This window comes from Symphalangus syndactylus, chromosome 18 (genome assembly GCF_028878055.3).
Source record: "Symphalangus syndactylus isolate Jambi chromosome 18, NHGRI_mSymSyn1-v2.1_pri, whole genome shotgun sequence".
In the NCBI taxonomy this organism is placed as follows: domain Eukaryota; kingdom Metazoa; phylum Chordata; class Mammalia; order Primates; family Hylobatidae; genus Symphalangus; species Symphalangus syndactylus.
Window position 1 is genome coordinate 96,247,494 of NC_072440.2, and position 22,106 is coordinate 96,269,599.

At 47.0% G+C, this 22,106-nt stretch overlaps 1 long non-coding RNA gene across 1 annotated transcript in view; it reads right to left on the reverse strand.

Annotated features, from left to right (window-relative positions):
• Positions 1-16,826: 16,826 nt before the first annotated feature.
• Positions 16,827-22,106, reverse strand: part of LOC129468251 (uncharacterized) — a 34,886-nt gene continuing 29,606 nt past the window's right edge. The window contains exons 3-4 of the long non-coding RNA XR_008652581.2: positions 21,471-21,663; positions 16,827-17,232 (exon numbers count right to left, since the gene is read on the reverse strand). This is a non-coding gene — a long non-coding RNA (uncharacterized lncRNA). The remainder of the gene's footprint in view (positions 17,233-21,470; positions 21,664-22,106) is intronic.

Below are 22,106 nucleotides of genomic sequence, written 5' to 3' on the forward strand. Positions count from 1 at the left end.
CCAAGCACCCCCAAGCCCAGGCGATAACGAGGTGAGAGATGAAAGCTTAATGGGCCCAAGCCTGTGGGAACGGGGGAGCAATCCAAGGGACACAGCCCAGCAATGGCAGAGCAAAGTCAGGGATCATTCACCTGACCACTAGTTCAGGGAGCAGGGCAGAGCACCTACTGTGCGCCCAGGGCTGTGCTCCATGCTGTGTGCTCAGCATGGGACAGAGGAAGCAGAACAGGAATCTGCTGGGCAAAGAAGAGGCCAGGGACATTTACAAAAGTCAGGCAGTGAGAAAGAGACGGGTTAGGGCCCATCCCCAGAGTGGCTGCAGTGGGGGTGCACCATGGGTCCTTACAGAGCACAGGGCAGCTGGCTGCTCAATCCTTTCCTCCTAGTATATGCCTACACCAGAGACTGGTGGTCCCTGGAAGCCCTGTGGTGAGGGCCTGGTCACCAATCCATCATTGCAAAGTTCAGGCTGAGGCAGCTTGTGCTGGGTGAACCCCAACCCAGGAAGTGGGATGACCAGTAGAAGTACCGTGAGCCCAGGGAGACAGGAGTCTAAGTAGGGATGCTTCTCCTTCGTGCACATACAGGCCAGCCTACAAACATCTGCCAACCTGCAGGTGTTTGTAAGCAAGCCCCAACACTTTGTAAGTAAGAAGGCATCCTAAGAGCCTCACTTCTCAGGAGAAAAAAACTCAGGCCCAAAGAAGTTCAATTGACAACAGCTAATATAAGGCCACCACTAGTCTACTTGGTCCCTCCGTGTGAACTAGAAAAAAGGCGCCCCTGTGGGGTGGGTGCAGCCCCAGGGGGCATGGCTTGTGAACAGACAGCACTTTTGTATAAAGGAACAGGAGCGCTTTCCTTGAGTGCACCCAGGCACTCAAGTTATCAGGGAAAGTGAAGGGTGGATTTCTGCCTCCCTGGTTGGGCATCGCTGTGTACCTGTGACTATGCTGAACTCATAAGAGAAAGTGCCCCCTCCACATAACACCAGGTGAGGCAGAGAGACCTGCGGGGCTTCTGAGTTGGGCACAAGTACAATTCAGTCCCAGCTCTGTGACACCACTGGCCAGTATTGCAGCTGTGGGCAACCCACCATTCCTGCATCTGTAGACTAAGGTGGAAAATACCTACTTCACGGGGCTTGGCAAAGATTGAAGAGCAGATGGCTGTTCTTATTATTCCAATGCCACAAGAGCAGAAGCTGAAGAATCCCCAGAGCCTTGGATGTTTTCCTTCCTTCCTCACTTAGAGAAATGCCTTAGTTATTTGTTTCCTGCCAGAGTATAATTACAGTGCAAGGACCTCATTCTCCAGTCCTGTTTTAGTGAAGAAGGAAGTCCAGGACTTTTTACCTCAAACTCCCTGCTCAGAGATGCCATCTGGGAGTTTGACTAATCTGCTGTTGCCGCCAACAACTCCTCTGGGTTCCAGATCAAGGTGCCGTGCAGGCCACTCAGGACTGCCCTTGTTGCCATCAGTCAGCCACTGTTCTCAGCCCTGACCTGCAGGACATCCATCTTCTCCCATGGCCCTGTGAGTTCATGGCTGGAGGAGGAAGGGAGGTCTATCCACACACTCTGAGAAGCACATCAGGGCATTTTGGCTGATGGCCACTCCCACCATGAGTGTATCTGCGAAAATAGCCATTTTGTGTCTCTCTCTGGAGGGCCAGTGCAGAGCCCTGCACCAGAAAAACACTTGCAGAAGCCTCGGAATGACTGTGAACCCATCAGAACAGGGGGCCCTGAACTTGTGCACCTGCTTTAGAGCCCAGCTTGGTGGCTCACCGTATCCAAGGAGGACCGCTGGCTTTGCTCCAGAGAAGTGCCGGGAGAGTTGTTTTCCACAAGTTGAAGGAAGGAGACATAACTCTAAGACCAGCCCTGATCTATGACCTGGAGCAAGTTCCTCTGCACTCTGCAGCAAACTCATCTGTAAAACAAAGGAATAAGAATATGTGACCTCCAAGGGCCCTTTCAGACCTGTGGTCCTGGGAGTTACAAAGGATCCTTGCCTAATCTGCGGTGTGAATTGAAAGAGAATACTATTTGTGAAGACTCAGCTGCTAGGGAAGAAACTTCCTTTTCAGTGAGATGACCACTGGAGTCCTTCAGCTTTTACAGAAAAAGCCATAAAGTTATTTTGCAAACAAAGTTGACATTTAATGAAGCGTCTTCTGCACGTTCAAAGAAGAGAGCCCTGGTCAGTGCACCATGAGGTTGGATTCATGTGTAAGGTGTGAACAGAGCAGGAAGATCCTAACGAATGTTGTATTTCAGCTAAGATTTAAGAGATGGACTCCCACACCCACAAGGGCCCATGTGCTCTCTGCCAGGCCTGTGCTGAAGACAGAGACACAGACACTCCTGCCCTCTAAAAGGGCCTACTCTAGGGGAAGTCATAATGAGGATTCTCCACACACCTGTTTACTAGGGACCTTTGAGAACATCACAGGCCCATGAGGTAGACTGAGCAAGAATGGTCGCCTGTGTCTTACCAAATAATTAACTAAGGCTCAGAGATGCACTCATTTGTCTAAGGCCACATGGCCAGGGAGTAGAAAGTTTGTGAATTCCAATCTTCTGTGTCATAGGCCAACTCTCCTGCAGCCTCTCTCTCCACTGCACCTTGGTGTCTATATGTAACAGAGGATTTAAGACTGAGAGGTTGGCCAAGTGTGGTGGCTCATACCTGTAATCCCAGCACTTTGGGAGGCCAGGAGTTCTGGCAAGAATCACTTGAGTCCAGGAGTTCAAGTCCCGCCTGGTTAACATAGCAAGAACCCATCCCTATTTAAAGGAAAAGAGAAAAAAGACTGAGAGATTATCGTCTCTCAGGGTCTCCTGCACAGAGTAGGTGCTCAATGAATACCTGTTGAGTAAAGCCACCAGGTTCTTGGCGCCACTACTCTAGACAAAGACTTGATTTGCATCTTTCCAAGCCTTTAATTTGCTTCTCTCTGGCTCTTTCATCTTGAGTTTTTGTTATAGGGATGTTTGTTACAGGATTGTGGCTTTGCAAATGGAAAATTCTAAAAGGTATCCTTTTAGAATTTCCTTAATTCTGCTGGTATTCCAGCAGATTTCCTTAATCCTGCTGGTATTCCAGCAGATTTCCTTAATCCTGCTGGTGCAAGGACCTCAATTTCCTTAATCCTGCTGGTATTCCAAGCACAAACTACACAGCATAGTGCTAATTTCCACTAAAAATGTCACGCACTTCCGTCCATCCACAATGGCAGGAAGAGAAGGCAGAGCCTTAGAATTAGGCAGATCCGAGATCTTGTCCCTGTATCACTGGGGTCAAGTATTGGCCTTTCTGAGCCTCAGTGGTCTATTCTGTAGAATGGCGTGAACCTTCACTTTGAAAAGATATCAGAGGGACAAATGAAATTCCTAAAATCCCCAGTACACCATAGGTTGGGTTGGGTTTTTGGCAATGTGAGCTACCTTCTCTTTCCCACTGCCTAAGGAAGACTTAGGCAAGTCCCACCTATGGCCTATTTTCTTCGCAGGAAGAGTTTTTCCACCATCAGGTTCTCTATCTCATTGGTGTCTCAAAGCTATGAGCCTCCAGAATTATTTGGTAATCATCCCTGCCCAGTATGTTCTGTGTACTGAGCAGCAGCAGAGCAGTGTATGCGACACACTTGAAAAGACAATTCATGATGGGGAGTGATTTTTTTATGTGGCTTCCACTTTGCCACTTTGGAGACACAACTATAGAGACTTTGGGGCTCTTTTTATCAAGGAAACACCAGCATCATTACAATCACTCATCTTATCTGTTAGGCTCTAGAGCTACAGGACCAAGCTATCAGCTCTTTAGAGTCCTGCAAAATTATTTGAGATCTGAAAACAAAAAATCACTGGCCCTGGGCTGGGCACGGTGGCTCACGCTTATAATCCTAGCACTTTGGGAGGCCTAGGCAGGCGGATCACTTGAGGTCAGGAGTTTGAGACCAGCCTGGCCAACATGGTGAAACCCCGTCTCTACTAAAAATATGAAAATTAGCTGGGCGTGGTGGTGGGTGCCCGTAGTCCCAGCTACTCAGGAGGCTGAAGCAGGATAATTGTTTGAACCTGGGAGGTGGAGGTTGTAGTGAGCCGAGATGGCACCACTGCACTCCAGCCTGGGTAACAAAGAAAGACTCTACCAAAAAAAAAAGAAAAAAGATTGGCCCTACAATACCAAATGAAAACTGCAAGGTCAAAGCAGATGGATGGTAAGTCAAATGTCTGAGAAATGTAAAGTTCTTTCACATGCCACTTCCTGAATTGATGAATTTGTCATTCATGAAAATTTCATTACATTCAAAAACAGTTTGTTGATTATATTTCATTACTTTGCATGAGTACCCAAATAGACTGAGAAAAATTTTAAAACTTTCTGTGAAAGTAAAGTATCTATAGCCAAATAATTTCAAAGGCAAAATTACAAAAGTTCTTTTCAACTTAAAAAAAAAAAATAGAGATCATGTCTCTCTCTTGTCACCCAGGATAGAGCACAGTGGCACAATCATAGCTCACTGCAGCCTCCAACTTCTGGGCTCAAGCGATCCTCCCACTTTAGCCTCTTGAGTAGCTGGGACTACCGGTATGTGCCAACACACCAGGCTTAAGCTTTTTCTAAAGCAAAAATAAATAAATAACATGATGTGTGATATAAGTATATTGTAACATATTTGATATGATGTTCGGCAGGGTCTCCAAAAATAAGAATGCTAGGCCAGGCACAGTGGCTCAAGCCTGTAATCCCAGCACTTTAGGAGGCCAAGGCAGGTGGATCACCTGAGGTTGGGAGTTGGAGACCAGCTTGACCACATGGAGAAACCCCGTCTCTAATAAAAATACAAAATTATCTGGTGTGGTAGCGCATGCTGGTAATCCCAGCTACTTGGAAGGCTGAGGCAGGAGAATCGCTTGAACTCTGGAGGTGGAGTTTGCGGTGTGCCAAGATCATGCCATTGCACTCTAGCCCGGGCAACGAGCAAAACTCCATCTCAAAAAAAAAAAAAAAAAAAAGAGAGAGAATAAAAGAATGCTGAAGGCCTACAGAGGTCTTTAAAGAGTCCTGATATAGTTTTGCTGTTTCCCCACCCAAATCTCATCTTAAATTGTAGTTCTCATAACTGGGAGGGACCGGGTTGGGAGATAATTGAAACATGGGGGCAGGCTCACCCCTGCTGTTCTCATGGTGCTGAATAAGTCTCACAAGATCTGATGGTTTTCTAAGGGGAAATCCCTTTCACTTGGTTCTCTCATTCTGTCTTGCTGCTGCCATGTAAGACATGCCTATCGCTTTCCATCATGATTGTGAGGCCTCCCCAGCCACGTGGAACTGTGAGTTCATTAAACATCTTTTTCTTTATAAATTACCCAGTCTCGGGTATGTCTCTATCAGCAGTGTGAAAATGGACCAATACAAGTCCCGGCCATCATCTGATCTATTCTGGGGGATCGGGGTTTCCTGAGGGATTGGGAGTTGCCTGATGCTTTCGCCAAGAGGTAAGTTCCCACCTGGGCTGCCCAGCAAGCTGCAAAGCCTTTCAGACATTTGCTGACCCAAGCATCAGGTGCCATCTTCAAATGTGGGGCCAGCCAATTCCTCTCTCCCCAGCCCCTGCTGCAGGGCATTCCACCAGCTCATAAAACACTGGCCATGGAGCCCTGGGTTAATATTTACTCAGTACAAACCATTCTAGAATCAGAGGCAGAAGGCCAAGCTAAAGTTAAAACGTTAAAAAGGAAATTTCACCCCCTGCATCCGTTTTACAATTTCCTAAGACTAGACTGTGGCTCCCAGGTGGATTGTGCCCACAACAAGTGGTGTTACCTGGAGTGCAGGAGAGAATTCTGGGTTTGAAACAGGCTATTTAGATCTACTTCCAGCTACATCAGTTGCTGACACTGAAGAAATCTTTGTTAATTCCCTTCTAGACTTGTTTCCATCACTGTAAAATGGGGTTGATGATCCCTACCAGGAAATTGTAAGCACTGAATGAAATGAGTTCTGCTAAGATTTCTGGAACCTGAGAAACACCATACAATGTAAGATGCTTATACATCGTCTGGCCAAGAATTCTTTTTTGACTTTAGTGCAACAATAAAGGACTCCAGCCAGGCGCGGTGGCCCACGCCTGTAATCCCAGCACTTTGGGAGGTCGAGGCAGGCGGATCATGAGGTCAGGAGTTCAAGACCAGCGTGGCCAACATGGTGAAACCACGTCTCTACTAAACATACAAAGATTAGCCGGGCACAGCGGTGTGTACCTGTAATTCCAGCTACTCAGGAGGCTAAAGCAGGAGAATCACTTGAAACCAGGAAGCAGAGGTTGCAGTGAGCTGAGATCGCACCACTGCACTCTAGCCTGGGCAACACAGCAAGACACAGTCTCAAAAAAATAAATAAATAAATAAAAAATAAAGGACTCCTGATTGAAATAACATTGGCTTCAATTAACAATGTAATAGTAAATACTGAGATTTAATTGTGACAAGTAATCTTTTCCAAAGATGAGCACATCAATGTATTTCATATCCCATCCGCTAAACTCTCCTTATACTGGGGTGGATAGTAGGCCTCCATTGAGACATGGGATTCACGCTCCCTCTCCTTGAACCCGGGTGGAACTATCTAACTGCCTCCAGCAATGAAATCTGGCAAAAATGAGTCTGAGTGACTTCTGTTTCCACCTGGGTCTGTTTACTGGGACCTGGACATTTGGAGCCCTGAGCTGCCACTGAAGGAGTCTGGCTACCCTAAAGCCATGGTGCTGGAGAGACCACGTGGAGGGGCCACATGGAATCAAAGAAAAGTGCACAGGTGGCCCCAGCTACTAATGTGCAATACCACTAGGTGGTGAGATAATCGTTTTATTTATTTAACTGATCCTTTTTTTTTTTTTTTTTTTTTTTTTTTTGAGACTGAGTCTTTGTCTGTTGCCCAGGCTGGAATGCAGTGGTGTGATCTTGGCTCACTGCAACCTCCACCTCCCGGGTTCAAGAGATTCTCCCGCCTCAGCCTCCTGAGTAGCTGGGATTACAGGTGGGAGCCACCATGCCCTGCTAATTTTTTGTATTTTTAGTAGAGATCGGGTTTCCACCATGTTAGCCAGCTGGTCTCAACCTCCTGGCCTCAAGTGATCTGCCTGCCTCAGCCTCCCAAAGTGCTGGGATTACAGGCGTGAGCCACTGTGCCCAGCCTATTTATTTGATCCTTTGTGTATACCTGCATTTCTAAAATTTCTGTAGGAAACACATATTACTTTAAAAAAATAGTTGTTTCTAAATTCCATTTTGTATTTCCATCTTCTCAAAGCATCACCAGGCTTTGGCTGAGATCTACATGGAATTCCAACAACCTGACTCTTTGCATAATTCAACAAAATAACTGTTTGCCTCAGAACCCTGACAAGCTTCTACTGGCAGGCAGATGCCAGGAGCCACTGCACACCTCAGTTGAGCTCAGAGGATCCAATGCTCAGATTTACCCATAATTAGAACCACCAGCCCAGCTGCCCCAGCCATGGAGCAAGCTTTCCTGAGCCCTAATGTCTGCTTTTCTACCACTGGAAAGTGAAATCTTTCATTTGTTCATTTCTTCCTTTGTTCGTTCATCAAATATTCATTGAGCCTTATGTGTGCCAGGCACAATACTAGGTGCTAGGGACACATGTGAGGGCCCATGAGAGGTCTCTGACTTCGTGCAATGAAAAGTACAAATGAAGCCGTGACCTGAGAGTGGCATAAGCACTTGGAACTTGGGTGTTCCAAGAGCAGTGAGCAGATAGAGTGGAGGCACCCAGTCCAGAAGAGAGATTCAAGACACTTTGCAGATAACAGGATATGCTAGCTCAAGCGTGAAGGGGCGAAGCCTCATGCAGCCGCAGGAGAAGAGGAGCTTTCAGGAAGAAGGGACAGCATGGGCCCAGGTGTTTCTCCAGAACCCAGAGGCTCTCCACTCTTCAGCACTGTTAGTGGTAACTCCAGGACGGCTTCCAAGCACTGGATGAAAACATCCAACTCATTGTCCCTGTTTCATTCCCAGCCATTTGGTCCTCAGACCCCAGAATCAGCCCAGGATGCATTCAAGGTGCCCTACCTTAGGGGGCCCTGCCCTCCTGGCATCAGGACTCAGGAGGACACTGGTGGGGAAGGGGGCTCTGCCCACCAGCTCACGCTACACGAAGCTCTGAGACGCCTCCATATCTAGTCAATTCGAGAGAGCACTGAAGTTAGAATCAGACTTTGGGTAAGTCCCTGCCCCTCCCTGGAACCTACAGGGTTTCCTTTTCTGTAAAATGGGGATAACGAGGAATCCCAGAGTCACAGGGTATTGTGAGGTCAAATGAGATCACACACACATGCACACTTAGCAACATGCAAATGCAAGATGTGGAGCTGCCCCGGCCCCGGCTCCAGCTCTGGCTCTGTGTGGCCTCCAACTGCTTATGTAAACCAGCCGCGATGCTGATGTAGCGTGAGGCTTCTGTTTTCCACATTAGTGAGCACAGAAAACCTCGAACCATGACCCTGACACAGGTCTTTGGTTGCCATAGAGTCTCTTGTACTCCTGTACATTGTTCACTAAACAGGCAGGGCAGAGAGCTTTTCGTGCTCTGAGGCCAATGGCCAAGGTCCAAGATGCTGCTGGTGACACATTTCCCCTGCCAGCCGGCCCCACGACGCTGCCGGCCAGGTGGGGCTTGTGAGACAAGTGCCCTTAATTTGTTCTGACGTCCAGCCAGGGGGAGCACCAAGCCTCCAGGGAGCACGAAGAGCTTGTCATGTCGCCCTATTATCCCACTGGAGCCGAGGGCCGAGGCTCTGCCGTGAGCCCCACAGCTGCTGCCCTGGGTGGGTTCTTGTCTCTGTGGATCACAGTTTCAGACTGCGGCTGGCATGCATCCTTCTACACCACAGTCCGTCATCACCAGGAGGCTCTAACAGGAAAGCCCTGCCATGCCCCCCGGAGGTCCCTCGATGCCTTTCCTCAGGACCCTGGACAGGAAGCTCACCCTGGCTCCTGCGGGGCTGGCTTCCTCCTGCTCCCCAGCCTCACCCTCTGCCCCACCATTTGTTCTACCCAGAGTCAATTCTGACCATTTGTTCCATCCAGGCCTCAAATGCAACCCCACACCTCCTCTTCCATATAGCTTGTGTCAAACCTTTAAATCTCTGTTAAAGTGTCAACTCCTCCAGGAAGCCTGCTTACCTGGAAACACAGGGCTCTGTTTCTCCCAAGAGCCCAGAGATATCTGTATTTATCATGCTGTAATGTAATTGCCTGGTACCCGTGCAGTGGGACTACCCACCCCCATCCCAGAGCCCTTGGGTGCACTGGGAAGTCTTTGGTAAAATAGAATAAAAATTCCTTGGCATAGGTATTATGCAATGAGAGGGGATAAATATTAGAAATGAAAGATCCATTCATCTTGTGGGTGCTCGGTTTGGAAGGCTGTGCAAAGACCCCGAGGTCTTGCTCTGTCTCTCCAGGGTGCAGGTGCCCCAGATTAGAGCCCAGCTGGCTTCTAGCATTCTGGCTGAGTGGATTCCAGCCCCTGAGGGAGGCAGAGGGTGGAAAATGGCAAGGGAGTCTTAGGTGCACCACCATAACTCTCCCAAAGAGATAGAACCTGTTTGGTATGTGTGTGTGGAAATTGGAACCAGAAAGAACGTGCCGCATTTCCCAGAAAGCGCCCTGGGAAAACCAGTTTTGCCACATGAATTTAGAGATTTCTCCAAATTCTGGCTCTGTGATCAAAAGAGTTTGGAAAATGATCGTTTGAACAAAATTAAACAGGTATTTTTTTCTGCAGACTTCTCAGAGTCCTCAGTAGACTACATTGCAAATGTCGGAGAGGTCACTAGAGTTTCAGACTTGCCATGCATATCTGGCAACAGTGTTTGCTTTTGAGAAATATCTTTTAGTGTCTCACAGAATCAATGTTTCAGAAGACACAATTTAGAAAATGTTGTTTGGTCGGGCGCACTGGCTCACGCCTGTAATCCCAGAACTTTGGGAGGCCGATGCGGGCGGATCACTTGAGGTCAGGAGTTTGAGATCAGCCTGACCAACATGGAGCAACCCCATCTCTACTAAAAATACAAAAAATTAGCCAGGCATGGTGGTGCATGCCTGTAATTTCAGCTGCTCGGGAGGCTGAGGCAGGAGAATCGCTTGAACTCAGGAGGCAGAGGTTATGGTGAGCTGAGATCATGCCATTGCACTCCAGCCTGGGCAACAAGAGCAAAACTCCGTCTTAAAAAAAAAAAAAAAGAAAAAGAAAATGTTGTTCTAGGCCTGGCATGGTGGCTCACACCTGTAATCCCTGAACTTTGGGGGGCCAAGGTGAGCAACTGCTTGAGGTCAGGAGTTCGACACCAGCCTGGGCAACATGGTGAAACCCCATCTCTACTAAAAATACAAAAAATTGGCCAGGCATGGAGGCAGGCACCTGTAATCCCAGCTACTCAGGAGAATCATTTGAACCCAGGAGGTGGAGGTTGCAGTGAGCCGAGATCACACCAATGCACTCCAGCCTGTGCGACAGAGACAGAGCAAGACTGTCTCAAAAAAAAAACAAAAAACAAAACAAAACAAAAAAAAAAACAGAAAATGCTATTCTAGAGGTAGCTAGGAGTTCCCAAAGGGCCATACCTTCTAATATTCAAATCTATAGAGGGATTTATTGATAATACATATTTTTGATACATCACACAGTGCTGTCTTTTACTGACACAGCTTGCTTCTTGCTGACGCTGTGAACCATGTGAGTGTGTCCCTCATTAATGTGGCTGCTGGGAAGCTCAGAACTGAGTCCTCGTCCACATCTGGTCATTCCCCAGGCCCTCAGAGGGGAAATGTTAACTTCTAACTTTTTACCTGTTATCATCTTAGTTCTTCTATCCTTATTTTCTCTTGACCATCATTCCTTTATTTAATCATTGTAAACCTGTTTTACTGGTATGTTAAAATCCTTTTGAAAAAGAGGTAGGAAGTACATAAATAAATGTAAACAAGTATGATCATATTAGTAGCAATAATGATAACAAAATCACTTTCTTTCCAAAGAATAGGTGAATTTCCTGTAGGTCTGAGCATAAATTCTTTTCTGACAAGGTAGAGAGGATCCCAGATGCATCTTTTTCTGGGGCTTAATTTTCCTGCTTAACCCTTTCATTCTGCTCTTCAAAGTCAGAAGAAATGCCACCCTCTGTCCCCCTCACCCCTTGAAAGACTGAAACAAAACCACCCTCAAGATCAAATAGATTACGTTAATGACAAAGAGAAGAGAGGACGGCCTGTGTCCGCTCTCTGCACTCAGCCACACAAGAGGCTTTTGTGCTCAGGAGAGAGATGGGGGTCGGGCACTTGATAAGCCGTATCCACTGAGCGTGGCCTACCCCGCTGCTGCTTCAGCCCTTGAAGGCCCAAAAGGCTGGGTGGAGAGAAGGCCCCCGAATCCTGGCCACAGCCCCCACGGCTCACCTTGGTGGGGCCAGGACTGGCTGAGGACCCTGTCTGCCCAATACCTAGGTAGCCACTTCCGGGTTCCTCTAAAGACCCAAAGGAGGGGTTGAGGGTTCACCAGCACTAACCTGTTGGAACCTCCTTTCTGTATACAAACCCAGCTGAATCCTCTTCCCTTCGGATGCCTTGACCATGAAGTGACCCACACATCATAAGAACTCTCCTGCCTGCCTTTCTTCCCTGCACTGGAGTCCTATGTTGTCACCACGAATGGCTCTTGACCTGCTCTCCGGACAACTGTCATGTGCTTCCAGGAGTGGAAGGACAGTGGCTGCCATGTCCTATTCCATTTCTCTTTGGAGCCCTGGGTGGTCAGGGAACAGAGGATTAGTGTCTCTCTCTCTCTTTCTCTTTCTCTCTCTCTCTCCCTCTCTTTGTGTACACACCCATTTTCCCCCAAACGCCTGAAGGATATTCCTTGCAAGACGGACAATAGGTATGAATAAAACTGTAGACACGAAGCTAGGAAAGGAGTCACTTAGGCCCAGAAGGACAGTGGGAACTGCCAGGTTAGTTGGTCCTCCTCTGAGCTTGCGGACAGCCTGTGTACCCCATCCTTCCATTCACTTGTGCGTTTGCCCCAGGAGATGTTCTCCTGGAGGACTGGAACCTCATGGAATTCAACATGGTCCCCTCGTGTCTAGGGCCTTCCTCTGAGTGTGACTTCAATGAATTAAGAAGAAAGAAAAAGGCAGGAAAGATAATTAAAAAGAGGAAAAGGGGGTGAGGGATGAGGTCATCAGTGTTTGGGGGTGAGACATTTTATTCATTATCTCTTTTAATCTTCACAATAACTTTTAAGAGTTTGGATGTTAGCATTGGCCCCATCTCAGATATCAAGACCTTGAGCCTCCAGGAAGTGGGGCAACCTTCCTGGCTCACTGTTAGGGTGTACCTGGTCAAGGTTGGGACCAAATTCCAGCCACTTCCACAGCCTGGCTCTTCTGCCTATGGCCACGCTACGCTGCTGTCACTCAGACCTAGCCTAGGAGTTTCCATTTCATCCCAGAGGCAGCAGACCTTGAAATCTTTCCAAAAACGTGTGAGTTGAGTTTGCAAAGTAGTGTTAAAATTAAAATAGAAGGCCAGGCATGGTGGCTCACGCCTGTAATCCCAGCACTTTGGGAGGCTGAGGGGGGCAGATCACCTGAGGTCGGTAGTTCAAGACCAGCCTGACCAACATGGAGAAACTCCGTCTCTACTAAAAACACAAAATTAGCCAGGCTTGGTGGTGCATGCCTGTAATCTCAGCTACTCAGGAGCCTGAGGCAGGAGAATCAATTGAACCTGGGAGGCGGAGGTTGTGGTGAGCCAAGATCACGCCATTGCACTCCAGCCTGAGCAACAAAAGTGAAACTCTGTCTCAAAAAAAAAAAATTAAAATAGAGGCCGGGCGCAGTGACGAACACCCGTAATCCCAGCACTTTGGGAGGCTAAGGCAGGTGGACTGCTTGAGGCCAGGAGTTCAAGACCAGCCTGGGCAACATGGCAAAACCCCATCTCTACAAAAAATACAAAACAAAAAAAAAAATAGCCAGACCTGGTGGTGCACGCCCACTCTGGAGGCTGAGGTAAGAGGATCACCTAATCCTGCAAGGTGGAGGCTGCAGTGAGCCGAGATTGCACCACAGCACTCCAGCCTGGGTGACAGGGCAAGACCTTGTCTTTTTTTTTTTTTTTTTTTTGAGACGGAGTCTTGCTCTGCCACCCAGGCTGGAGTGCAGTGGCAAGATCTTGGCTCATTACAACCTCTGCCTTCCCGGTTCAAGCGATTCTCCTGCCTCAGCCTCCTGAGTAGCTGGGATTACAGGCGCGTGCCACCACACCCAGCTAATTTTTGTATTTTTAGTAAAGACGGAGTTTCACTGTGTTGGTCAGGCTGGGACTTTGTCTCTAAATAAAAAATAAAAATAAAAATAAATCGAATAGAGATTTTCTGCCAAGGAATTCCCAGTTTTCCGCTGCAGTCCAAGCTGGTGTAAAGACCTTTTTCCTTAAAAAGATCATATGTTGGCCACTTAAATTAGAAAAATCACAGGCCTAGAAAACAAAGATCTTCCCCCATCCTTCTCTGTGGACTATGTTTAGCTAAGCATCCTTCCAGCAAATCTAGACTCCACACTTGAGGAGTCTAACTTCTCCTGGGGAAAAAGAAAAGGGAACTTAGGCCTATCAGCCAGCTTGATTCACTTCATTGTAACAAACGAGGCCTTATTTGGCAGCCGCAGAGCATGGGGGGCCCTGCAGCCACAAACCCCTTCTCAGGCCCCCTGAATGCCAACATCCAGACAGGAAGTTATGAGCAGAAATGAAGTGTTCATAGGTTTCCCAAGTGCAATGAAGAGCTTATGTGAGGTCTACAAAAGTGTGGCAAATCCTTGGCTTTTAAAATTGCAAGGAAACTTACTTGTGGCTGTCGGCTTGGTGGGTGTCTGCTCCAGAGGAAGAAGCAATGTTTGTAAGGATCCTCTTGGTTCCTGTGTGTGGCTTGCTTTGCTTAAAGTATTTTTTATTTTGTTACATTTATTTTATATTATTTTTACTAATTTCTGCTTTTATTGTAGATTCTTAGGGTATATGCACAGGTTTCTTACCTGGGTATATCGTGTGATGCTGAGGTTTGGGATACAATTGATCCTGCCACCCAGGTACTCAGCATAGTCTCCAATAGTTTCCCAGCCCTTGCCCCCTCCACCCCTCCTTTTCTTGCCGCTGTAGCAGTCCCCAGTGTCTACTGTTCCCATCTTTACGTCCATGAGTATCCAATGTTTAGCTCCCACTTATAAGTGAGAACATGTGGTATTTGGTTTTCTGTTCAAAAAGATTTCATTTTAAGATTTAAGATATTTGATTGAACTAATTTGTGTTGTTAAAATGAAACTTAGGCCAGATGCAGTGGCTCACGCCTGTAATCCCACCACTTTGGGAGGCTGTGGCAGGCAGATCACTTGAGTTCAAGAGTTTGAGACCAGCCTGGGCAACATGGTGAAACCCCATCTCTACTAAAAGTACAAAAATTAGCTGAGCATGGTGGCAGGCACCTGTAATCCCAGCTACTCAGGGGGCTGAGGCGGGAAAATCACTTGAACCTGGGAGTCAGAGGTTGCAGTGAGCTGAGATCGTGCCACTACACTCCAGCTTGGGTGACAGAGTGAGACTCTGTCTCAAAAAAAAAAAAAAAAAGAAAACAAAAGAAGAGAAAAGAAAATTTAAAAAAATACGATTTTATGGGTTGTGCTATGTTTTCAATGGACAAGTATCTCAGCTCCATACTTCTAACTGAAAAATGTCAAATGTCTCATTGTTCCAGGCTTCAAAATATAAGTAATACCTAGCATTTGCATGAGGTTCGTGATTTACAAAGTATTTTCTATCAGAGACTTGCCTGCTGCTGTGTAAATCAAGGCTCATTTTGAGGTATTATCTTCTCCATATTTTGTTCAAAAACAGATTTGAGATAGCTAGTAGGTATGTTACCAGAAGACACAGGTGTAGAGCCTCTTAGAAACTGAGTTCTATTACAGATGAAACTGCTAAAAACTTGGAGCATTTCAATTTCTAAAGTAGCACTTGTGTATTCATCCTGCAGTTATCTTTTATATTTTATTTTATTTTATTTTTTGAGATGGAGTCTCGCTCTGTTGCCCAGGCTGGAGTGCAATGGCACGATCTTGGCTCGCTGCAACCTCCGCCTCCCGGGTTCAAGTGATTCTCCTGCCTCAGCCTCCTGAGTAGCTGGGATTACAGGCTCCCATCACCACACCTGGCTAATTTTTGTATTTTTAGTAGAGATGGGGTTTCACCATGTTGGTCAGGCTAGTCTCAAACTCCCGACCTCATGATCCACCCTCCTCGGCCTCCCAAAGTGCTGGGATTACAGGCGTGAGCCATCACGCCTGGCCCATCCTGCAGTTATCTTTAACAAGACCTGGACATTCGGTATGTACCTACACCTCTCAGGCCATTGCTGGAGCATGTAGGACTGAAATAGTGAGCTCAGCTGAAGACTAAGTGTTGGAACAAGCTCTGAACGTGGGCATGGCTGGGATATCCTAACGTCCTCTTTTCACTACTTCCCCACTCTATGCATTTGGACGGATCTTTAGAGTCTCTGAGCCTGTTTCCTCGTGGAGAGACTAATGCCTGCCATGCCCAGTTCTCAGCACTACTTTGTAGATGCAGTGTGATAAGGGGTGTGAAATTTACACGCATTGACACTGGTGGTGTTTTATTATGATTATAGATCCAGTGTTGTGAGGCCCTGGTACCAACTGCAGCTCTATTGCTTGCTGTGTAATCATGGACAAGTTACCTCTCTATCAGCCTCAAAGCCCACATCTGTCAAATGAAGAGGGTGAGGCTATATGTTTTATTTCTGTTTTCTTTTTTAATTTTTTTGAGACAGAGTCTTGCTCTGTCACCCAGGCTGGAGTGCAGTGGTGCCATCTTGGCTCACTGCAATCTCCACCTTTCGGGTTCAAGCGATTCTCCTGCCTCAGCCTCCCAAGTACCTGGGACTACAGGCATGCATCACCAGGCCAGGCTAATTTTTGTATTTTTAGTAAAGACGGGTTTTCACCATGTTGGCCAAGCCGGTCTCAAACTCCTGACCTCAAGCGATCCACCTGCCTCAGCCTCCAAAAGTGCTGAGATTACAGATGTGAGCCACGGCGCTGGCCTAGATGTTTCATTTCACTGCAGCTCCAAGTGTAACTACCAGTATGTCGTGAAATAAGGAGCCTGCATTAGAATATTAAACAATGCCCTGCTTCTTTCATAGAGACAGCCTTGTTATCAAAACAAAACCAAAAACCGCTGAGCTAAACAGTATGCTTAGTGAGTAGTAGTACACTGACTGTATTAGCCCTTCCATGACTACATGATAGGATTTCAATGACATTCTTATCCTACTTGCAAGATAAACAAGGATCCAGGAAATTGATTAAATTCAGGATTCACCCAGATGGGGCCACTGTCTCTTCTAATTACTCAACAGGTCTTTACAGGGGACCTACTGTAGCCCAGCCCAGTGGTCCCTGCCCAGGACCCTCCAAATCAAATGGGGAGACAAGACATAAGCAAGGAACATCACAAGAAGGCTGGGCACTAGGCAGTCGTACACAGAACAGAACTGCAGAGAAGCCCATGGAGTCAAGTGTCTCTGAGACAGGGCAAATGGGGAAGGCTTCCTAGAGGAGGTGACATTTTCACCAGGGTTGATGAAGTTAACCTGCATTAAGTAAAATTCAGAAAGGTCTAGGAACACAGTGCCTTATACACAGTGTTCTTGTGCTCATTTCTTAGTAATCTAGAAATGGGTTCTGGTGCTCACGGGTGAGATACTGGCCAGTTCTCTCAGGCAGATAATCCAGACTTCTTACATATAGCTAGATTCCTATGAACAGTTTGATGCATTTTTATTAGAAAGAAAACATCCAAGTCACAGATAGCATCTATGCAGGGAGAACTCTTATACCTTTTCCTTCGCCTGCAGAGACCAGTGACCTATTGAAGTGGTGCCTCTGGCTCAGTCGGCCTCACCTCAGTCTTCTGCTGGCACTCAGACCTGTTCTGGAAGTAAAGAATGTTCCTGGTATGTCATCAACTCTGTCCTCTTTGTGCTTAATGTGCGTTGACAACTGAAAAGTTAAGCAGTTGCATCATTGGGCCTCTTTGTTCATTTTTTGCACTTCACTGTAAAAAACAAGAAATGATTATTGAAAAATATATATACCTGCTGGAAAACTCCTTTCTCCCCTCTAGTTCAGAATCTTGCAATTGGGAATGTTCGTCATATTTTAAATCAGCAGATGATAGTTGGCTGCATCTGCCCGTGCGGTATTTTTTTTTTTCTTCTGGGTTCACGCATAAACTTTCTTTCCTTCCCTCTAAATTTCTGTCTTGCTTTTTACCTCTCTGTCTTTTGGTAGATTGTCTTTCTTTTTTTCTTCCCATCTTTATGGTTTTTCTACACAATCCTTTAGCCATGTTATTGTTCAGATTTAACTTCCAATTCTCAAGTTACTGTGTGTGTGGTTTTTTGTCTACAAAGGAAATATTCCCATGGGAAAAGATAAGTGTGAAACAAGGCCAGCTAGGGTCCTATCTTTGGGGTGTCCAGACTTATACAAAGAACTTTTTAATGAATTTTTTTTTTTTTTTTTTTTTTTTTTTTTCTCAAAAAAGGAAGACATGTGTAGCCTCTGCCCCAGAAGGGGAGAATTCTTGGCTGAGGAGGATAGATGGAGAGTGTTTCCAAACTCTCCACCTTCAAGTCCTAAGTCTTTGAAAGCTATCCTAAGATAAAGAAACATTCTCTTGTGAATTTTGTAATAAGAATTCTAGACTTGTTGGGTATGAGGCACATCTGAGCATGAATTGCCTTGGGTTTCCACAGGCCATCCTAGAATCCCTGGGAAGGGCTCCCTTTATTCCTGGACCGCCTTTGATGACACACAACCTTTGACCCTGAACAATGCATCCTCCTCCCAAGCAGTGCAGACAGGAGCAGCTCTCTCAGCACCCAGAGGAAGCGCGGGCATTCGGCCCTGACCTCTCACCCTGCCCCTAACCTCACTGATAATCGAGTTTTCCATTCGTACTCACCAGCAGCCTCTCTACACAAAGAAACAAGCCCCCCTTACTCTGTCTTTACCGAGATGAAACCATGAGCAGGGTCTGTTCAGCCAACACCAGCATCCGGTACCGGAACACACAAGAGGATCGGATCTAGGTCCCAGCTCCCCCATTCCATCCTGGGCCTCCCAGCACCTCCCACGCCCCGAGGACAGAGTACCTGACTCAGACAGCATTTGTTTCTCCTAGTGTGACACTTGAAGAGAGAACTGTGTCTCTTTGAAAAATGTTCATGTTGCAGAGCAATTTAAAACACACACCTCCTTCCAAGTGCCTTCCATAAAAGCCTGATTTTCAGAAGCTCCTGGAATCCTAAAAACTGAATCAAAGACAATTTAAAATGAACTTTCTCTACCTCCCTTTGAATCTTTGTAAAATCTCTTATTGTAGAATAAAGTAAGCTATCAACAAGTCCTTTCAAAACATTTCCACCCTAAGTTTGCCCTATGCGTGGAAAGAATGGATGGCTAGAATCACCCCCTCAACCTCCTGCTGAAGAGGACAAGGTGCTGGTTTGGGAGGCAAGTCCCCAGCCAGTGAGTTGGGGCTCACGGAACTGCTGTCCACGAGGAGGGGAAGATGGAGTCCTGAGATGCCCTCCCTGCCCTCGGCAAATGCTTGCAGGCTTCTAACTTAGGAATGGTAGTGACCTCATTGGCATCATGCACTTCCCCCTGCAAGTGACACCATCTCCTCCAGCTCTTACACCCCCACTGAGGTAGCTAGATCTTGTGCCAAGAAACCAAAGGGCAGAGGATGTGTCCAAGGTCACCAGAAGAGGTGGGGCCAAGACTTCAAGCCAAGTTTTCAGAATCTGCAGCCACGAAATTTGGGGAGCGCCCCGCTGCTTCTAGAGGAGCACCCCTGGAAGGCAGAAGAACCAGAGGAAGCTTCGAGGGTAGGACAAAGACACAAGAACGTGTGAAAGCAGAGACAGAACTGTTCTTGCCAGAGGGAGAGGTGGAGACTTCAGAAGACAGAACAGTCACCATGGCAGTGCCATTCTGGGGGGTGGAGGGCTTCCTGGGGAGGAAGGGCCCACCTGAGCCTTAAGGACGGAGCAGCATTGATAGTGGTAGAGGGGAGATGGCGAGGAGCTTTAGCAGGGGGAACTGCCTGGGAAGAGGCTTCAAGCAGGAAGCCCTGATGGAGACAATGATGAGGCTCCTGGGCCGATAGCCTGTTGGAGAGAGAGGGAGGGCCACACGTGTAAGGCCTTGAAATTTGGGCCAGGAGTTGGGGCTTTCTGTATAAGCAGTCTCTTAGAATACCTACTGTAGGGGTGTAGTGTGCAGTCTTTAACAACCAGGACATTTTCCCATTTAGAAATTGAAAAGTGGGAAAACTCAGCCACAATGGCACCCATATCTGTGCCAACCAAAGCAAGACCCATTGGCCTAAAAGCCTCCTCTTCATTCCCCACTGCCTGCCCCATTGCCCAGACAGTGTGAAGCTCCCTAGGCTCATGCTCAATCTCCAGCCTTCTGGGCTGCTGTATGGCAGATTCAGATGCAAAAGGTCCGGGAGTGACTCAAGAATCTCTGTTTTTTACTGAATGCCCACAGGTGGTTGTTAACCACGAACCAGTTTAGAAAGAAGAAACACCACCATGAGGATCACCCGGGGCACTAGGAAATAACAGGGCCTCTCCTCTGCAAAGCCTGAGTCAGCAGGTCCATGGGGAGAACCAGGAATCTGGGTCTTTAACAAAAGCAGGGCCAGGTTTAGGTTGAGATGAGCAAGGTGAGTCATCCAAGTGCAGGGTCAACTCCTGTCCTCATTTCAAAATTTCTTCGCTCCATTGCTCATCATGGACATTTTTGCACTGATTTCTGATATCATTTATCTTGATAACTGAGTTTTTTTGGCTTCTCCTTAAAATTTGCACATAAAATGAGTGTCTCACTTGCCTCACCCTTGTCTTGGCCCACAACAAAAGCCCCAGGTGATCCCTAGGATGATGGCTGAGTCCAGGACACTCAGCACAGCCTTCCAGCTCTTTCCTTTGCCTGCATTTCCAGCTTCATCCACCTCATCCCTGAGCACAGGCTCTGCACACCCACCCCAGCCCAGTGACCAGTTCTCCAAACAGCCTCTGCACATACTCTTCCCTCTTCTTGCAATGTCCTTGCTGCCTCTGGGGTCCCCACTCCACCTAGGCAGCCCCTCCTCCAGTGCCACCAATGGCCCCCTGTATACATATAGGGCTGGGAGCTCTGCCACACTCTCCTGCTGAAACTACCAGCCTCCCGCCACAACCCCAGGAAAGAATGGTGTCTTCACTTCTACACTCATTTTGCCCACACCCCCAAGTCAGGACTGTTTCACCATCCCATTATTGTTCAATGTGCCTGTGAGCCTCTTGAAGAAAAAGGAAATATCTTATTCCAGATCCTCCCACTCCTAGAACATACCCTGGCACTGAAGAGAGAATGGATGGATGGGTGGAGGGGTGGATGGATGGATGGATGGATGGATGGATGGATGGATGGATAATGGATGGATAGATGGCAGGGTGGGTGGGGGTGGGTGGGTGGATAGATGGATGGATGAATGAATAAAAGTCGAGGCACAATGGGCTGATCACAAGCCTCACAACCCAAACCTGGGCTTGAATCCGCCTTCACTACCCATCTCTGAATGCTCCAAACAAGTGACTTAACAACACGGGCTCCATCTCCTCATCTATAAAATGGAACTAAGGGGGCTGCCTTTGCAAGGTTGTTGTGAAAATTAAAAGCAGTTTACTGAGTGCCTGGGACCCAGTAATAGGTGTTGCATAAATTGAAAAAATAACAGGGATCAGCTGGCAGACTGCCTTTCCCCTTGGAACCATTGTATGGTGCTGTGGGCTCTGAGAGGCCATGCAGTAAAGCACTATGTGGCTTGCTGCTGTGATCCTTGTAGGATGGCTAAGCTTAGTCTGACAAGTGGTTCATAATGATCAAGGCTTAAGTGAGGCTTGCTCCCTGAATCCATTGGAGGGATTTTACATTCTAAAGTCAGATGGAGGAAAGAAATGATGTGGGTTTTCACTGAGTTTAAAGCCCACTGATTCAACTCAGATTTGAGGAACATGAGCTGGCACTTCCCACGTCTGTGTAGGGTGGCACCTGCTGGGAGTCACTCCTAGATGCTGTCACAGACAGAGTCTCCTGAAGTCCCTTTCAAGTCTTAAATATCATGAGAAAGATCTTACCCTGGAGTAGACTTATCTTGACCCTTCATGTATTAGTCAGGATTCTCCAGAGAAACCCAACCTATACATATCCAGAAAGAAACGGAGAAATATTTACTTTAAGGAATTGCTCATGACTATGGATACTGGCAAATCTGAGATTTGTGGGAGAGGTGGGCAGACTGGAGACCCCGGGAAGTGTTGATGTTGCAGTCTTGAGTCCAAAGACAGCTAGAATTGAATCTGCCTTTGGATTCATCTTCATGAGGATTTCTTCATCTTCGAGGGACCTCAGTCTTTTCTCTTAAGACCTGGAGGATAATATGTTTATTCAGAATCTACTGACTTCAATGTTAATCTAAAAAAAAAAAAAAAAAGCCTTTACAGTGACGTCTAGACTGGCATTTGACCAAACAAATGGGCACCTTAGCCTAGCCACACTGACATACAAAATTAGCCATCATGCTCCCCAAGTTTGCAATATGAAAAAGAATCAGCCCACCTAACAGTCAGTTACTACATAAGAAGCAATAATGGGAAAGCGCCTTGCCAGGGAAAAGACGCCCCACAGAACAGGTGCTGCCATGGTGGGGGCTAAATCTGCTGTTTGGAGACAACCAGGACATACCAAGTGTTCTACTAGACTGTTTGACAGACAAAAAGGAAGCTGGCAGAGTCCTTTCCAGGAAAACTAATTCATTCACCCGATACTATTGACTCTACTGAGCACCAGGCTTACCAGATCCCGTCCAGT